The sequence below is a fragment of the Adiantum capillus-veneris genome, chromosome 30 (genome assembly GCF_014529385.1).
Source record: "Adiantum capillus-veneris isolate H3 chromosome 30, ASM1452938v2, whole genome shotgun sequence".
Taxonomy (NCBI): domain Eukaryota; kingdom Viridiplantae; phylum Streptophyta; class Polypodiopsida; order Polypodiales; family Pteridaceae; genus Adiantum; species Adiantum capillus-veneris.
Window position 1 is genome coordinate 15,716,333 of NC_140960.1, and position 18,626 is coordinate 15,734,958.

At 43.5% G+C, this 18,626-nt stretch overlaps 1 protein-coding gene across 1 annotated transcript in view; it reads left to right on the plus strand.

Annotated features, from left to right (window-relative positions):
* Positions 1 to 2,092: 2,092 nt before the first annotated feature.
* LOC147417588 (coiled-coil protein (DUF572)) overlaps positions 2,093 to 18,626 on the plus strand; it is a 30,312-nt gene continuing 13,778 nt past the window's right edge. The window contains exon 1 of the mRNA XM_086507338.1: positions 2,093 to 2,231. The gene's annotated coding sequence lies outside the window, so the exon portion shown is untranslated. The remainder of the gene's footprint in view (positions 2,232 to 18,626) is intronic.

Here is an 18,626-nt window from a genome sequence, read left to right on the forward strand (position 1 = left end):
CAAACCTGACTCTAGGGTAGTGGTCACTCCCTCGTCGTCCATAGGGACTGTATCCACATGTCCTAGCATCACCATATCAGCCTCTAGCGTAAGCATGCCAAAGAACTCCATATTTCTTAGCTCTGTGGTAGGAGGCATCTATGTCCTAAGAGGATCAAGCATGGGCGCTGTAACTCTGCATCTATTGACATAACGTGCACAACACTCTGGAGCTTATTCATGAAAGATACGTGTCTAGTCTCTCACTGACATAACTATAATGTAATTAAGACTATGCCATCTCACACCTCAGATATATGCATAGGGTAGACCAAGCCACCGTGGGCTCCCCTGGAAATCACTAATGATCCACAATGCATATGAAAATACTGCTCTCTAAGCAGTATCTAACAACGACAATCTGATAATCACTCAACAATGCATCTTAAAAGACTGTTAGATACTGCTCTCTAAGCAGTATTTGACACCCACAATCTGCTAACTGTCTCAGTGAGATCAAACTCTATCTCAACTGAGGAACATAACACACACGTCGTAGCATATAAGATGCACCACTGGGTAATGAAATGCATACATCTCCTGCACCTTCTATGTCATATGCTGATTCGTCAGCAAGATGCACAAGACCAAGGCTCTCACTAGTAAAAGTGCTAAACCACTCACGACATGATGTGCCGTGGAACACTGCATACTCATCTAGCAGCCATTAAGAGCAAGGGGCATCTCTATCCGACACAAAATCAAGATGAACAATAGAGATAAACGTGACATCACCGTCACTAGCATACAAAGCCACCCCTCTAGTCTGAGTAAAACCATCTCTACATCACACGTACATTTGCGTCACTGTCTCATGTGTCTAAAGCAACAATGTCTAATGTGCCTTGCCTGACCACAATGCCAACATCTCAAGTGTCAATATGAACAAGACCGCTGTCTCACATGAGTCATCATAGTGGACTCAAAACTGTCACACATATCAACTGCCATAAGTGAAGCTATGGCTCTACAACATGTACAAAGGGCAACGTGCATAAACCAATGCTGAAGAGAAGTACTAAACCTGGAACAAAAGGAGCTGCTTCTCACCAACACTCGTAGTGCTCAAGCGCATCAATGCATAAATCTTTCATAGTAGTGTAACCACACTGTGCTCTACAACCGTCACACTTATGCAAGTCTCAACTGCCAAAAGTACGTGGAATCCATAATCAATGACTACCTATAAACTGTATGCAATAGGCTCATGATTGGAATATTCGTCAATCGAAAACAATGCATACCATAAGTCTACCTGTAGCCATTGCGAGCATAGACAAATCTCACTCTTGCAAGAGTGGATACAAGAACACCAATCCGTGTCCAAAAAAAACAATTATATGCTTGTCAATGTGGGAGCAAAGTCGACCACAATAAGAGAGAATCATAGTCTCAATCCAATGACTGCAAATGCATAAAAAGAGTGTATGGCAATCGAGCCAAAACTATGGGAAGAAATCTAGGGAAAATTGGACAAAATCTCCCCTGCAAAACGAGAAAAATCTTAGCTCTTGAGATTCTAACACATCAAAATTAGCCATTACACCTAGACTATGCTAATCTGTTCGATGCACTAAAATTACATACCTAGCAACCTGGTTCATGTAGGATGGCACATCACACTGCAACACGGATGCTTACATATGCATGTTACAAGACACAAAAATAGATAGTTGCTGATGAACACTCCCCCCGCAAAACCATATGCACTCCCCGGTGTTCGGGAAAAATGTGTCTCAGCTTAACATCGTGTCGTTTTCAATTTCAAAAATGCTAGTTGAGGGCAAGGGGAAAAGGAGTAATTCTTCCCTAAAATAGAGAAAAATAGTGTAACAATCCAAAAATAAACCTTATTTTCTAAAATTTCCTCTTGGAAAATTCAAGGAAAGGAATTTTGTATGTTCAATTGGTTGAACCTGCAGCGTCAAGTTTGTTGCTTTCATTGCCCGGTTTAGTGTGAATGACATGAAGGTGGAAACGTGAGCGCGAGGTCGGCAGTCTTTTAATGCGCCCTAATACAAATACCATTGGCTATTAATAGCGTTTGATACATACCACCGTGTCTTCTGGCTGTTACGCTTCCGCGCGACCTCCAATTCTCTGTTCTCCAACGCTCAGCCTTGATCTTGAAGCGAATCAATCGCTCCTCTTCTCAAATCTGCGAATACTACACTCCTGGGTGTTCTCATCACGTAAGTGCTCTCAAAGTCTGTACCTGTATTGCGCGTGTGTGGGTGTGGCCGAACATGTGTTTATCGCCTGTGCATCACGTTTCTCATGACATGGGTTCTAAATCCATACTCTTTTTTGCATCTAGTACACTGTATGCAGTTTCTTCTGAGCGTTCGAATGGTTTTTTCTCTATGTTCACTTGGCTCCGAAAAGCTTTGCTGAGACAGTATTATCCTTGCAAACTGATTGAAGTGTTTAATTTTGTCTCCATTCCTGCCGTAACTGCCTATTTAAGCCAATTCAATTTGAAGTATCCTTAGCCTATCCGAGTTTGAGCACAATTTTTGCCGAACATTGTCAAGAGTGCTCTTCCTGTCCCTGAGAACCTTATCAAGCACATCTTGCTCGCTTGTCAGTTTGTGGCTATTGTGAACTTATTATTAAGTTCATCTTGTTGACTCACTAACTTAGCAGCACCTACATCTGCTTTTTTTTCTTTAGAAAACAATAGTTCATTCTGCCCTTTGAGTACTTGTTCATAAGATGCTTGTTTATGTTTTAAACTCCCAAGATTTCTTTGAGATTCCCCTCTAACCTTGTATTCGTGGTAGCAGCAACATTGAGCTCCACTCTTTGTTCTGCTTTTGGAAGGCCCTCTTTTGTCACAAACTCGTTTGGCGATGTTATGATGTTAGTGTAGGCCATATACATAAGAGCTTTATGTCTTCCAAGGTGGTTGAGTCAGCTCTTAATAACATTTCATGGAGCGGCTGCCTTGTATGATGGGTATTGTTTTTGTGATAGAAACCCATCAGCTATTGGTTGGTAACGTTGATGTGCATCATGGCCGACATGGTCAAGAACAGACGCTCCAATTGAGCTGGAGAGTTCAGGAAAATTGGGTGAGGGCATAGTTGTTAGATGTTGCGTTGGTAGATGACGACGTAGTCGCAGAAGTGGAAGTCGCCGTGGTCGTAGTAGATGTAGGTACTAGGGGGCGTCTTCTGGGATTGTTGTCCCTTCTGCTTCGGAGTTGACATGTCGCGTGCTCAAAGAATGGTCGCAAGGATGAATGGATAAGATCTCACGTCGCTGAAGAAGGTACCGTCGCCACGCAATAGGCAAAAAATCAGCCTGCTGTCGGCCCAAAAAAACACCTGCAAAGGGGCTGAAAACGCTGCTGTAACAGGGAATGGGATCCTCGCACTTCTCAGTTGTCAGATGGCTGAAAACAAAGAAAAAACAGCAAGTAAGTAATGCCAGAAGGGTCAATTTCTTGCGGATACCTGACGAAAGTGTAGATCTGTTGGTTCCAGGCGGTGGAAGAAAGGCCATGCAGGTGTAGGTCTAGGTCGCTCCCAGATGATGCAGAGGCTTGGCGCTTTCAGGACACGCAGCAACCACACAAAAACGCAGCTCTCCAAAAAAACGCAGATATTTACCAAAAACGCTAGGCAGATTTGGTCCGAATTGGGGGCGATCTTGCAGCAAGGAGGGGGCCCTTGCAAGGGGAGATGCTGATCAAGTCTTGAAGCAGCAAAATGCCAGGCAGATCCAAAAATGCTAAGTTGTTGAAAAACGCTAGGTATCTTTCCGACTTTTTTCGTGATGGAAAGTGGAAAAAATGCTAGCGCTAGGCCTCAGTAGTGAGATTGATGATGATGCTCCCAAGTAATGGCGACTGTTACCATGTGAGAGTGAGCAACGGAGAGGGTCAGAGCTATCATGTGCGCCAAAACGAGAGAGAGAGAGAGAGAGAGAGAGAGAGAGAGAGAGAGAGAGAGAGAGAGAATGCTAGAGGCACAAATGCTCTGCAAAACACAATGCTCTCAATACACAATGCCTGAATACAACACTATGTTGGGTTGAGGTAGGGCAAAAAAAATGTGTAATAGGTTCAAAAATATAAAAGCCCATAAAATGGCTAAAATATGTGTGCACCCAGCCAAGCTCAAAAATGACCGGCCGGACACATGCTAAAGTGTCCCCCCGTGCAACCTACGTGATGTGCAATGGGTGGCCAGCCCGGGAAAATCACTAGCCGTACAAAATGGGGAAGCAACGGTGGTGTAACTAACACAAGATGCTGAGGCTGATCTGAAAATTGGAAACGCTAGGCTACTCTTCTGCTAGCGCTAGGTGATGTGCAACTTGCTCAAATGCTTGGTTGCCCGGTTCCTATAAACTCCCTTAGGCTTAGGTAGGGCAAATTGTCCACCAGACCCAACAAAATAAATCCTAAAATGATTTATTAATAAGTTTGGTCAATTTGTCAGTTTCTTGGGGAAACTGTCCTCTAACCTAAAACTATATGCCGCCATGCCTAGATGCCCACCATAGTGTAATAACGTCTGTCAAAACGCGTGTACAAACCATTTATGCAAGAGGGTTCCAAAACTAGAAAACCTAATCTAATCGACTCGTTTGGACATGCATGTCTTGTGAACAGGCTCACAAAATTGCCGGTACCAATACTCCTAGGCTTCTAGATACTCCTATCTAGGAAGAAGGGGAAAACTGGCTCTAGAAGTCAATGAAGCATGTCCACGTGGCACATAGAGCCATGTGCATGTGAAAACCTCTTTAGATGCTTTCCCAAAAAGCAACCCGCTTTCTCAGAAAGCATCTGTATTTCCTCAAAGTGTAACAAGCGGGCACCATGTGGCCTCGGAAAAGAACAGACGAGACAACTTTTAACACTTGAAAACAACTGAATTGAGAGAGAGAGTGCACGATACACGAGACGAAGAGTGGCGTAATTCCACCCCAAGAGAGCATTGGCCCCAAACCCCCTGGCGCCCCTTTCGGTATTTCTTTATATTACTTGAAATTAGTACAGAGATGGCGCGGCTTTGCTCTGGTCTGCTCCTGCAAGGTTGCCAGAGAAGAGAGCCTAACTTTCTATTTAAACGCCCAAGGCCTCTCAAAAGCAGTTACATGAAAAGTATCAAACTCTAAAAGCATTTGGTGCCAAAAACAACCAGGTCGAAAGTCAGTACGATCTGCCACTTCATCACTCTGCAGCACAAGACGCAGGAGACGGTGCTATTGCTACATCATACCCTATTAGCGCGATTCGGTGCGTTCGTACAACATGTCAACGTAATTTTTGGGGAGTTCGTTTAGGCCAGCCACGTCAGCAAAACAACTATGCAAGGTGTGTATGTGTGCTTGGCGTCCATTGGACAAGGTCCCATTAAGTTGGTGGAAACTTCTTTTAAAAATTAGGCCCACTCATAGAGGACTTGTAAGTTGGTAAAACTTATTCTACTGCTTTTACTTCTTCTCTTAGGGTTTAGGCTCCTATGCCGAGATCGGATCTTTAGTGGCTTGACACGTCAGAAGTTTGTGGCACAAAGTGTCGGGTGCAGCGGAAGAGAATAAGGATTTTGCTCGGATCTAGTACTCCGCACACAAACACAAGGGACACTTTACTTCACTTGAAAGAACTGAATTGAGCTGAACGAAAGAGAGACGAGAGAGAGAAAGGAGACGACACAGGGATGTTGGGTCCCAATCGTCAAGGGTCCCCTTGCTCTGTCATCAAAGCAAGTACTTTCTTTATTCTTGCACAAATGCTGCTACAATGACTAAATGTTGAGATGCTGATGCTAATGGGTACTGATGCTACTGATGCTAGGTACTGAGGTACTGAAGGGGACTATGTCGAAGACGATGATGTCGACGACGGGTACTACGGGTTCTAAGTCGAAGACGGGGAGGTCGACGATGAGGTCTATGTCAAAGACGATGAAGTCGACGACGAGGTACTAAGGGTCTTTGTCGATGACGGTACTGTGTCGAAGACGGTGATGTCGACGACGGATAGTGCTGGTCTACGTCAACGACGATGATGTCGACGACGACAACGACAACGACGATGGCTGTGACGATAACGACGATGATGTCGTCGTCAAGTCCGGGAGTGCGATGACGATGATGAAGGTGTCGTCGTCAAGATAGGATTTGCGATGATGATGGCGATGGTGTCGTCGTCAAGATAGGGACTTCGATGACGATGACGATGGCGATGACGATGGTGTCGATGACGACGGCATTAAGGCTGAAGAAAATGCTAGGTGTTCTGCGGGGGATCTGCTACTGCGACGATACTGCGGCTGTAACAGACTTGGACACTCCAAGTCAAGAATCAATCACAACAGCATCAAATAACCACTTCAAAATAGTTCACAATAGATTTGCACTGGCCCGGTGGAGTTTCGTGCCTAGAGATATTGGCCCCAAAGACTGGCGCCCCTTTCGGTATTATTTAATGTATTAATCAATGTTCAAAGTACAAGAGAGCGGTTAGGGTTTCACTCTTTGACTTTGCGTCCAGATACTCTGCAGAGTGTGAGCCCTCATCGCTTATTTATCGTTTACAAGGGATGCCGAAAGCAGAGTCCCAAAAGCTTCCAATCGAAAGCAAAGTGTTCTCTCTCTATCTCACACAAGCTCTCTTGAGTTTTTGTAAATAAAAAGCAATGTAATTCTCTCTTCAAATTGCGTTGAGAAAAAAAGCATCAGCTATTGCAGCCCTAAATCAGCGCCGCAAATTCCGAGATTTTGCCACATCATCAGGTTGGTGCTTTTCCACTGCTTCCCTTTTAGGGTTAGGGTTTTTGGCAGATTTTAGGGTTTGCAGGTTTTAGGGTTAGGGTTTGCAGAGTTAGGGTTTTCAACAGCAGTCATGGTTTCGGCTCTCGGGCAGACATGTCATCACTTTGTGACATACTCTCCTCTTGAAAGCATTGTAATCGCCCTCGATTACGCCTGCAAAACAGACAGAGGCCATAAACCGTCTTAGCAGACATTGATTGTTAGTACCTACGTACTAGGAACACACATCTAGCACATGTACCAATCGACAGTCACATCACACGACATCACTAGACATCACAAGACATCACATGACATTCAACATTCATTTGGATCTTAGACCATGATTTATCAGCAATGTAGCTAGCAATCGCATCTAGATCCAATCGGGACCTCATCGATGTCCGATTGACTAACCCCTATTGCAACCATGTCTATTCGAGACAATCAGACCAAAATGCTGTAGTCATTTCGTCCATCAGTTCCTGCACTTAAAAGAAGTCAAGAACAAATCAGTATCATAATCAGGAATTCCATTTCATAAAGTCATACAGCAGAATACTGTCAGCTTTCAGTATCCCTGAAGCTCAAAGAGACATCAGTGTCACGTGACACATCCAACCCTATGTGTCCGTGGACAAGCTACAACACGATAAGGGTTCAATCAGTCCAGTCATTCTAGATTTAGAAGTGATCTGGCACTTTTGTGAGGCTATTCGTAGACCGTGCATGCCCAGACACTTAGTGTAGATGCATATCCTCTGGTTGCACACAGCATGATCATAAGAATTCTCATGAGAATCCTTCAAGGGAATTTTCCAGTGCATTTAGCCTATTTTCCCTATTTTTGACATTTTTCACTTATTATTTTTAAGTGACTTTTGTTGGAAAGTAGGTAGGGCAAATTGAGTAAGTTTGTATCTAAGCAAACCTAGACTAGCACTAATTGGCAGAAGAGGCAGCAGGAGCACCGCTCAACAGGCACCTTCTCAGCAGGAACCCCCAGCAAGGCCTAGCGTTTTTGCTACACAGCGGAGAGGCTAGCGGTTTGCATCAAGACCCCAGACCAGCCAACGTTTTTGCATTTGCAGATTCCCGGTGACAACAGAACCATAGGTCAGCCTAGCGTTTTGCATTTGCAAGACATCCGGCGACAGCAGATCAGTTTTCAGCCCTAGCGTTTTTGGTTTCCAGATCAGCCCCGGCGTTTTGCAGACTTACCGCGACGGAACATCAAGGAACATCAGCGTTTTCAGTTTTCAGCAGTTAGCACCCGCAGTAGAAGTCGCGAACCTTGCAGATCTCACCTTCCCGCAGCAGATCCTCGCCGCACGGTCAGATCCCGCAAAGTGCGCAGTTGCAGCCCGGAAAACGCAGATTTTCAGCATCTGCGTTTCCAGCGCGTCGTCGTCGCATCGTCGCCATCGACATCGTCACCGACATAGAGTCAGAATTCAGCAGATAGAAGAGTTGCAGATTTCAGCCTTTAGCCTTTCAGATTTCAGCCTGTCTCGTCGTCGTTGACATTGTCGGCAAGTCCAAGCATTGTAGAGATTTGTGCAATCAATAGTAGACCACTCTCGCCGACGAGAGTGGGGCCTTCGGAGGAGGGTTTTACAACGTCTCTGTTGTCGTATTCTCTTCTCTCTCTATCTCTCAGTCTCATACACTTTCACGCACAGTGTCCATTCACTTGTTTGTGATCATTGCACTCTCTCATTAAGAACGGAAGGCTCTCCCTTCCATAAGAACAAAAGAAACCTTGAGCACAGTTCGGAGCACTCGTCTTGAGCAAAGTTCAACATTCATTCCGTTGCACCTAACATTGGTATCAGAGGTTTGGCAGTGTTTTGTATCACTCAAGGAAAGAACCACAAGAATCACAAGAAGTTTTTTGCTTGTTGCGGTCGCATGAACCCAAGTCGCTTGGGCGTGTCGATTCCTAATCGTGTTTTTGAAGAGTGACAGGAATCCCAAGAAAGATGCTTGTCCAGTCTCTCCTTGTGCCTTTGTTCACTCATTGAGAGCGGACCGTGCACTTAGCGGCCGGCCAATCGACGTGAGGTGGCAAAAAGCAACCTTGGTGTGAGCGCAAGGCCGCCAAGGGGTGCGCCCGCGGAAAAGAGCAGAACTCGGGTGAAGAGAAGATCCTTCTCTAACACAGATTGCAAGCGAAAGAAGAACCTCAAGACCCACAAGAACCTCAAAAACTCCAAGAACCCAGACCCCCAAGAACCCAAGTTCCTCGTGAACTTAAGAACCTCAAGACCACAAGAACCCACAAGAACAGTGAAGAACACTATTACTAAGTGTATTTATTCATAACTATACTTAGATGAAAATTGAAAAACTGAACTAGACTAGAGACAAAGACACAAGAGAGAAATGTGTGTTTGATTGATTGAATCTGTTACAAGAGGGTTCTTATATAGAATCTGAAAAGACACGATGAAAAGACATGACCATAGGCCAATAGACATGACTTTAGGCCAATAGTCGTGTCCCTCTGTTGTAGAGTTGTAATCCTTCGGCGTAAAGGTGCAGCCATTCGCTGAAGAGGCATGGCTATTCGCCGAACAGGTGCAACTCTTGGTGGAAGAGACGCATCTTTTCGAGAATAGGGGTCTCTGATCTGGTACGTCTTTGTATCTGCAAGAGAATCACGTAAAGAAGGTAAAGAATACGTCACAATCGTGACATTCCCTCCCATTTAAAATAAAACCCTGTTATTAAATAATTGTCATGCGTTTATCAAAAAATTCTTGTAAAAGGTTAGGGTATTGTTGCATTTCTTTATCCGTTTGCCAAGTAGAGTCTGACTCTTCAAGGTCCATCCACTTGACTAGAAACTCGGTAATAATCTTCCTTCTTGTCTCCTTTTGTCTAACATCAAGAATAAGTTCTGGGATTAGAATCAAGTGTTCTTCTTCAATTTCTGGAACATAGGATGAGACATCTGGAATAATTGAATCTCCTGGGATATATTTCTTTAACCAAGAAATATGAAATGTTGGATGAATCTTTCCCCATGCTATTGGAAGTTCGATTCTGTAACTAACTGTAGAATACTTCTTCAAAATCTTGAAAGGACCATAATACTTAGGCCGTAACTTGGGAAGAACAGACTTTATTGTTTTGTATCGATGCGAGGCAACACATAGTAACACCAAATCTCCTTCTTGAAATTCTGTATGGCGACGATGTTTATTTGCTTGCTTTTGATAAGTCTGTCCAACATGTGCCAATCTGTCCTTGATATGAAGAAGGATATCTTGCATTTCATTTACCAACTGATCCGCTAAAGCAACTTTATGTTGTATCACAAAGTTTATGGGAATCAATGGTGTATGTCCAAATGCTGCTTGGAAAGGAGTCATTCCAATCGTTGAATGAAAAGAATTATTGTAAGCAAACTCCACCAAAGGTAAATATTCTTCCCAAGAATTTAGGTGGGTTTGTATGTAATGTCGCAACATTTCTTCCAATATTTGATTCACTCGTTCAGTTTGTCCATCAGTCTGTGGATGATAAGCTGAACTGAATAAAAGATTCGTTCCCAATGACTTGAATAAGGAAGTCCAAAAATGTCCTGTGAACTTGGGATCTCGATCTGAAATTATTGATTTTGGCAGTCCATGGATTCGAAATATATGTTGCACAAATAACGAAGCAATATCTGGTGCTGAAGCAGTAGTTTTGCAAGGTATGAAATGTGCCATCTTTGAAAATCGATCCACAATCACCAATAACTGAGTATTGCCTTTTGATGATTTAGGCAACGTTGTAATGAAATCCATACTAATGCTTTCCCATCGCTCATTTGGAATTGGTAAAGGCTGTAACAATCCTTGTGGTAACTGTCTTGAGGCCTTCATAGTTTGGCAGGAGTAACAAGCTTTAACAAAGTTCACTACGTCTTGCTTCATTTGAGGCCAATAAAATACAGCTGTCAATAATTTATACGTTTTGTTGATTCCAGGATGAGCTGTATAAGGAACTTCATGATGTTCTTGAATAATCATCTTCCTCATGCGTAAATTGTGTGGTACGCAAATTCGGTCTTCATAATATAACAGATTATCTTCTACTGTATATGCTGCAACTAGATTCATTTCTGCTTGTGTGGGAGTATTTGTGCGAAGTACTCGAAATACTTCAACAAAATCTCGATCCGTCAAATATTCACTCTTGAAACAATCAGGAATATCAAAAGTAACTGTAGATATTGCCATGTTCGTAGCTTGCGGCATTCGACTGAGTGCATCTGCGACCGAATTCTGAAGTCCTGGAACATATTCAATAGTCATGTGGAAATTTGCCAAGAATTCCACCCATCGACCTTGACGAGGATTCATAACTGGTTGTGTAAAAATATACTGCAATGATTGATGATCCGTTTTGACAATAGAGTCGGCTTCCAAAAGGTAATGTTTCCATGTACGGTAGGCATGGATAATGGCGAGGAACTCTTTGTCATAGACTGGGTAACGTATCTGTATAGCAGTAAATTTTTTACTATCAAAGGCAATAACTCTGTCATTTTGCATTAATACTCCACCAGAAGCACGAGCTGAAGCATCTGTCATTACTAAAAATGGTTTGAGAGGATCTGCAATGGCCATGACTGGAGTAGTAGTCAAAGCCTGTTTAAGATCATTAAAAGACTTTTTTGCTTCTGTGGACCATGTAAGCTTTTCAAATTTCGTTAACTCTGAAAGAGGAGCAGCAATGTCCGAAAACTTGTAAACCTTGGTATGGTAGAAATTTGCCAAACCCAAGAATAAGCGAACATCAGATATTGTTGTTGGAAGAGGCCACTCGACAATAACTTTGATTTTCTGAGGGTCAACTGCTATTCCATCAGCTGATATAACATGGCCAAGATAGTCGATTCGATCCTTGAAAAATTCGCTCTTTTTCTTGTCGATATAAAGCACATTAGTCCGCAATATTAAAAACACCAAACGAAGATGTTCTTTATGCTCTGCAATATTCTTGCTAAAAACGTGAATGTCATCCAAATAAATTATGACGAATTTATCCAGATATGGACCAAAAATCTCATTCATCAATGTCATAAACGATGCAGGAGCATTGGTTAGTCCAAAAGGAATTACCAAGAATTCATAATGCCCATATTTTGTTCTAAATGCAGTTTTATACTCATCACCTGCTTTGATTCTGATTTGATGATATCCAGACTTCAAGTCAATCTTCGAAAATATCTTAGCACCCAAAAGTTGATCAAAAAGTTCATCAATCCTTGGAAGAGGAAATTTATTTTTGATTGTCAGCTTATTTAACGTGCGGTAATTTATGCACAAGCGCATAGAACCATCTTCTTTTTTACTAACAAAACTGGAGCACCAAAAGGACTTTTACTTGGACGGATATGACCTTTATCAAGCAAATCAGCGAGTTGTTGCTGAATTTCTTGAGATTCGGAATATGAGACTCGATATGGAGCTCGTGTGGGCGGAGCACTACCAGGAATTAAATCAATAGGATGATCCACTGGTCTACGAGGAGGTAAGGTGCTCGGCAATTCATCAGGAAAGAGGTCCAAGTATGGTTTATAGAATGGTTGCTCAAGAGAAGCTGCTAGATTGGGTTTTGATGTGGATTGAATTGTATCCAATGAAGCATCATCTGTGCTACGTATCATTAAGAGTGCTGTAAAATTCTCAGATTTTCGTACTATCCACTTAACTTGTAAAGCAGAAACAACAGCTACTGGTTGTACTTGAAATAAGCCATTTATCGTAATGAGTTGACCATCCTTGCAAAGTGTTATTATATGTCCTTGAAAACTGATAAGAGGATCATATTAGTATAACCAACATTGGCCAAGAATCATATCATAAGTTGATAATGGCATTACTTCAAAAGAAAGGCTGTCTTGATAATCTTGGATGTCAAATGGGAAGTGCTGAACAATTGTGTTACATGTCAAAAATGAACCATCAGCTAATTCAACATCATATGGTCGAATACTTTGAACCGTAGGCAATTTAAGTCGATGCACTATGCTGGTGCTCACAAAGTTATTAGAACAACCGCTGTCGACCAAAATGTTAATTGGTTTGCCATGTATGAAGCCAGGAAGACTTAAAACTTGGTTAGACAAGGTGTTCGGGACCGGCTTAGCATTATTGGCATTTTTCATAAGAAATGTAGCCCCCTTAGAAACACGAATTGTACTAACCACACGCTTGCCTTTATCTTGCTGTGGTGTAGATTGCTCAGAAGTGGAAGGTAACATTAAAGGTGTCTCTGCATTAGCATTGCGTCGCAAATTGGACGGTTGAGGTCGCTTATCACATTGGTACTATCTGTGTGGTCCACCACAAATTGTACACAATCCATCTTTGGACTGTTGTGAAGTAGACTGCTGAGGAGGAGCGGCAGAAGTTGAAGCTTGATTGCCATACGAACGTCTATTTGAATATGAATTTGGCCGAAAAGTTTGACGGCTTCGACGACGTCGATTGAAAAGAGACCAATCATTTTGGAAATTAGGTCTACCGTTGTGCGCTCTAGAACTCCAAACATTAGACCTGGATGAAGAACTAGCAGTTGATTGTGACTGCATAGAATTAGGGCCATTTTGTTGTCTGCTGCCTGAATAAGAGATATCTCGCTGGTTGCGAAAAGAAGCACGGGGTCCGCGACCAGATGGGCGATCACCGGCTCTACCAGACGAAAAATTTTCTCTACGATAGTCTCCTAATCTTTCCACATAACTGATGGCTTCTTCAAGTGTAGAGGGATTAGCCTTATGTACATCATCACGTAAAGTGGGCTCCAATCCATCGACAAAATAGTGTAATTTGTCCTGGGGACTGAATGTCATTACCTCCAAGTTCAACCTTTGGAACTGAGATACATATGCAGCCACTGAGCCTGTCTGGCATAGGTGACGCAAAGCAGAGCGTGCATGGAAATCGGCACTAGCTGGCACGAAAGCCTTACACAACGCTCGCTTAAATTTTGCCCACGTCGATGTGTGTTTGCCTAAGGTTACCCGATTTTGCCACCATAGAAAGGCGCTATCTTTAAGGAGACTAGCAGCTAAGGCTACTTTCTTGTCATCCGGCAATTCAAGATTATTGAAATACGTGTCCATTTTGAACAGCCATTGGTCAATGACTCGCTTATTACGGCGGCCATCAAAGGGTTCTGGCGGTTTAATGTCTACTTTCTTTTTATTAGATTCTGTGGGTAAGCGAAAAAGATATTGGAGTTCAGGATTATTAACTTGTTCTGGTTGATCTGGCATCGGATGATTTCCGCCCTTCACGAAAGAAGTTGCACTAGAATCTGGCGGAGAAGTCGATTGCTTCAATGATTTGACCTCTGCTGATAAGGAATGAAGTAGTGTTTCAAACTGCTCTTGACGTGACGCTTGGACTACGAATTGCTGCTGGATAGTAGCCAAGAGTGCAGTAGCATCCATCTGTCTGTGTCCTGGGTCTGTCTCTAACATGATGAAGTCAGAGTTCGTATCGAGGCGAAGCTAAAAAACTCCACCCTGTAGCCAAAGTTGGCGGTGTGTGAACTGGCTCTAAGAACTCTGCAAACGCCGGGTCGTCCTCTGTGAGATCCTCGACCTCGTCGGGCTGTGGGGTAAGAGGAGTATAATCTGGCACAATTTCCTCCGAATGAAAAGGAACCAACGTGTGCGCAGTCTGAATCTCCGAAAGACTATCAACGAAACACGCTGGGATATGGTGTGCCAAGTGCGTAAAACGAGTAAGGATGAACTCGTAATGCTGTAACTTTCCAAATCGTCCTGTTGGAAGCCAAAGCGGCGCTGACAAATGTGTACCAAGTATTCACGTTCCAGCGGGTTCGGTGGTTCAGGAGAGTACACCGGCAATGGAATGGCTGCGGGAATGTCCGGAACTGGAATGGGTTTGGGAACCGGCGCAGGAGCAGGTTCTGGCAGAATGGGATTCTCTGGGAGAATTTCGTCTGGCACTTCGTCTACGTACGACAGGTACGGAACGGGAACATCGTATGCGTCATCGTCCATGAGGCAGTAAAGTCCGCGACGCGCAGTGTGTGGCCAGAAGAAAGGAGCGCAAGCAAGCCAGCGTTGCAAAATTGCCCTATGTTGCTGGTTCGTTGCGTAAAAAAAGAGGTAGCCATGCTATATAATATGGGTAAGTTAATAAAACCTCTTATGGTCGGTCACTCCAATTTGGGGCGGCCGGGCACTTGTAATAATTTAGGAGCTTAGAGCTTATAAAGGGTCAAGCAGCCAGCGTATTGACCCCAGCGTAAAGAAAAAAAAGGACTCAGCCAGCGAATAATAACTCAGCCACGTAAAAGGGCCAGCCAGCGAACAAATTCAGCCTTAGGGAAAACGTCAGCCACGTAGCCTTTTTTTTTGTTTGTTCTGAAGCGTAATAATCAGCCACGTAAAGATGAAACGCTGCTATTCAGTAAGCGCTTGGAAAAAAAAACGTGGAAAGGTTACGGCTCTTGATGTCCAAAGGGTGTACCCGATGGCAAAAACCCTTCACGCGAAAGGGTGCGAGCGGCCAATTTGAACAAGGACTCGTGAGTTGCCGGGTACGTCACACACACACATGTCGCACACACACATCACTGTATGCTGTAGTATAGTATAAGTATGAATTGGATAAAACACTTAAGTTACCTCGTACTCAAATTCGTGTGTACCACCGTTCTTCTGTTGCCATACAACACGTAGATTGTCGCGGGTAAGGTGAGCAACGGCGAGTTAGGTAGATGCCAAGTCCAGAGGCCCGAAAAAAAATTGCTATGATACCACTGTGAAGAACACTATTACTAAGTGTATTTATTCATAACTATACTTAGATGAAAACTGAAAAACTGAACTAGACTAGAGACAAAGACACGAGAGGAATGTGTGTTTGATTGATTGAATCTGTTACAAGAGGGTTCTTATATAGAATCTGAAAATGCACGATGAAAAGACATGACCATAGGCCAATAGACATGACTTTAGGCCAATAGTCGTGTCCCTCTGTTGTAGAGTTGTAACCCTTCGGCGTAAAGGTGCAGCCATTCGCTGAAGAGGCATGGCTATTCGCCGAACAGGTGCAACTCTTGGTGGAAGAGACGCATCCTTTCGAGAATAGGGGTCTCTGATCTGGTACGTCTTTGTATCTGCAAGAGAATCACGTAAAGAAGGTAAAGAATACGTCACAATCGTGACAAGAACTCACGACTTCAGTGTATGGTCATCACTCGAAGCAGAATGGATACTTTTCTTAGAGGTGATGAGCATGAGAGAGGCGAAGAAGAATTTTCCCCACCAGTAGGTTTTTCCGACCCTCCCCCTTCCCCATCTACGCCAAGGATTGCACTAACTCCTATGGAGGAGTTGGAGCATATGTTTGTGGAAAGGAAGTTAGAACACGAAGCAAGAAATGCAGAAATGAATCGCAGACACGCAGAAAGAAAAGCAGAAAGAGAAGCAGAAAGAAAGGCAGCCATAGAGCATGACCATGAGCAAGCGCAACACATGCAAGAGATGTTGCGACTCTTCTCTCAAGTGCAGGCACAGATGCAAGAGATTCGGGAAAAGGAGACTCTCTCAGTCTCTTCTTCTCCAAAGCATGACACACAGAATTTGCATGATGATACGCATGATGATTTGAATGATAATGATGAGCATGATGATTTGGGTGACACTGACAAGCATGATGATTTGCATGATCAAGATGTGATTTCTCACAAGCATGTTGATTTGCATGAAGATAATGTGATTGTTCCCCAGGATGATGTGTTAGTTGATACTTTCTCTAGTGAAGCTAACCTCATTGCAGATTCGATCAATCACGAAGAATCGATCTTGGCTCTCGAGTCGAGGTCCAAAGAACCCCCACGGGAAGATTCGACCAATCAGGAAGAACCGATCTTGGCTCTCGAGTCTAGGTCCAAAGAACCCTCACAGGAAGTATTATGTGTTCGCATGATTCATACGCACGCATTGTTCGAGTGTTTCATTCGTGATCGTTTCTTGTATTTTAGTCGGCGTCTTTATGTGATCCCTTTCCAAAGGCATGACAAATTGTACGTTGAGCACGTTTCACTCATGGATGAGCACAGTTGTATACGGATGGTTCATGAAAAGCTGAATGGTATGCATTCAAGGAAGTCTCTTCCTTGGCACGACACAGTTGTAGAAAGAGCACATGAAAGTATGAGCACCAAGCATGGGCATTTCCGTTGTCAATTGCCACAGTTGATTGCTTTAGATCCGCAAGACAAGATTAGATCTCATTGTTTGCGTGTGTGTAGTGAACGGTTTGGCACTCCGTCTATTTGTTCATCTACCTTGCATGCACAGTCTTTTGAGAAGACAAGATTTTCTCCAATCACTTATACACGGAATAGGTATGTTCATGGTTTTGTGTTGGAAATGGTTTCAAGAATTTTCAGCCATGAAGATCTTGAAGAAGAAAGAAGCACGACTCTAGATGAAGTTGAAGCATCGAAGGAGCCTCAAAAGACTTTGTCGCTTTCGGCGCGGCCCAAAGAAGTAAGCGTTGCAGACCTTTATGAAGTCCAAGTACCGCATGACCCACACATCAGAGTGGGCCTACGAAGAGTCCCTTCCAGGATTGTGGATGCTTTTGGCGATCTCCCTCGATGCCATACAGTTCGGTACCAATACCTCACTTTGAAAAGGAGGGGATGTCACGTGACACATCCAACCTTGTGTCCATGGACAAGCTACAACATGACAAGTGTTTAGTCAGTCCAGTCAGTTTAGATTTAGAAGTGATCTGGCACTTTTGTGAGTCTATTCGTAGATTGTGCATGCCCAGACACTTAGTGTAGATGCATATCCTCTAGTTGCTGTCACGAGGACGTGGCAACTGCTAACCTTAGTTGTTGGTTTCTTTCGAATGATTTTTGTTTAATTTCTGAGACCCTCTTTTTGAAGTTGCAAATGGTCGGACATTGTATGGCCGATGTGAACGGTAATTTCACCCGCAGATGGGAAGTTGGTCGGCATTGGAGTTCGTAAAGTAAAAGGATGTCTAGGCCAGTTCAAGGTCATGTAGGTCCCCTCGTCGCACTTAGCAAGTTGGTGGATACTAGGAAGTGAACCAATAAAGGCATAAAGTCAATGTGGGACTACCAACAGAAAGTATCCAACAGTTGGGTCACATTGCACTTTTGGATGCGGTCCCAATGAGGGTAGATTGTCAGATGACCAATGGGAGCCCAACGGAATCATTTTCTAAAATTTAGGGAACTGCTATTTTGGGCCATGAAATCTGTTCGCGTCGTTAGCTTCAGAATGACAAGGGAAACATTTTAGTACTCCGCTGCAAAGTCAAATGATGCACCAGTTGAGAGATTTTTAAGCGAGAAGCCCAATGTGGGAAATTGCATGCATGAGTGCCAAGTGGCACTTTTTGGCCAATTTACCAAGTTTGGGACAACAGAACTCGTAATTGACTTTTTGGAGCAGTTTTGGAGGCTGATAACACTGATTTTCAGCCATTTCTCTCCATTTTTGAGCTTCCCATGACTTTACCTAGGACCAAGGATCTCATTTTCAGCATTGGAAGGCGTCAGATGCGTGTTTACAGGGCTGTTTTGCTGCGTTTTTAGCGATACGCAGGTTTTGGCAGCCATGGAAATTTTCCCCTTTTTGCATCTAGTTGTTCACAGATGCATTACAGGTCAAGGGCAGCAGAGGGGGCGCTCGATTTATGCTGGGGGGATGCTTCATTGAGAACCTGTCATCACAGGTTAAGAGCTATGGAGTGCTTTCTTTCCCTCCCATGTACAGTGTGGTGCTAGGA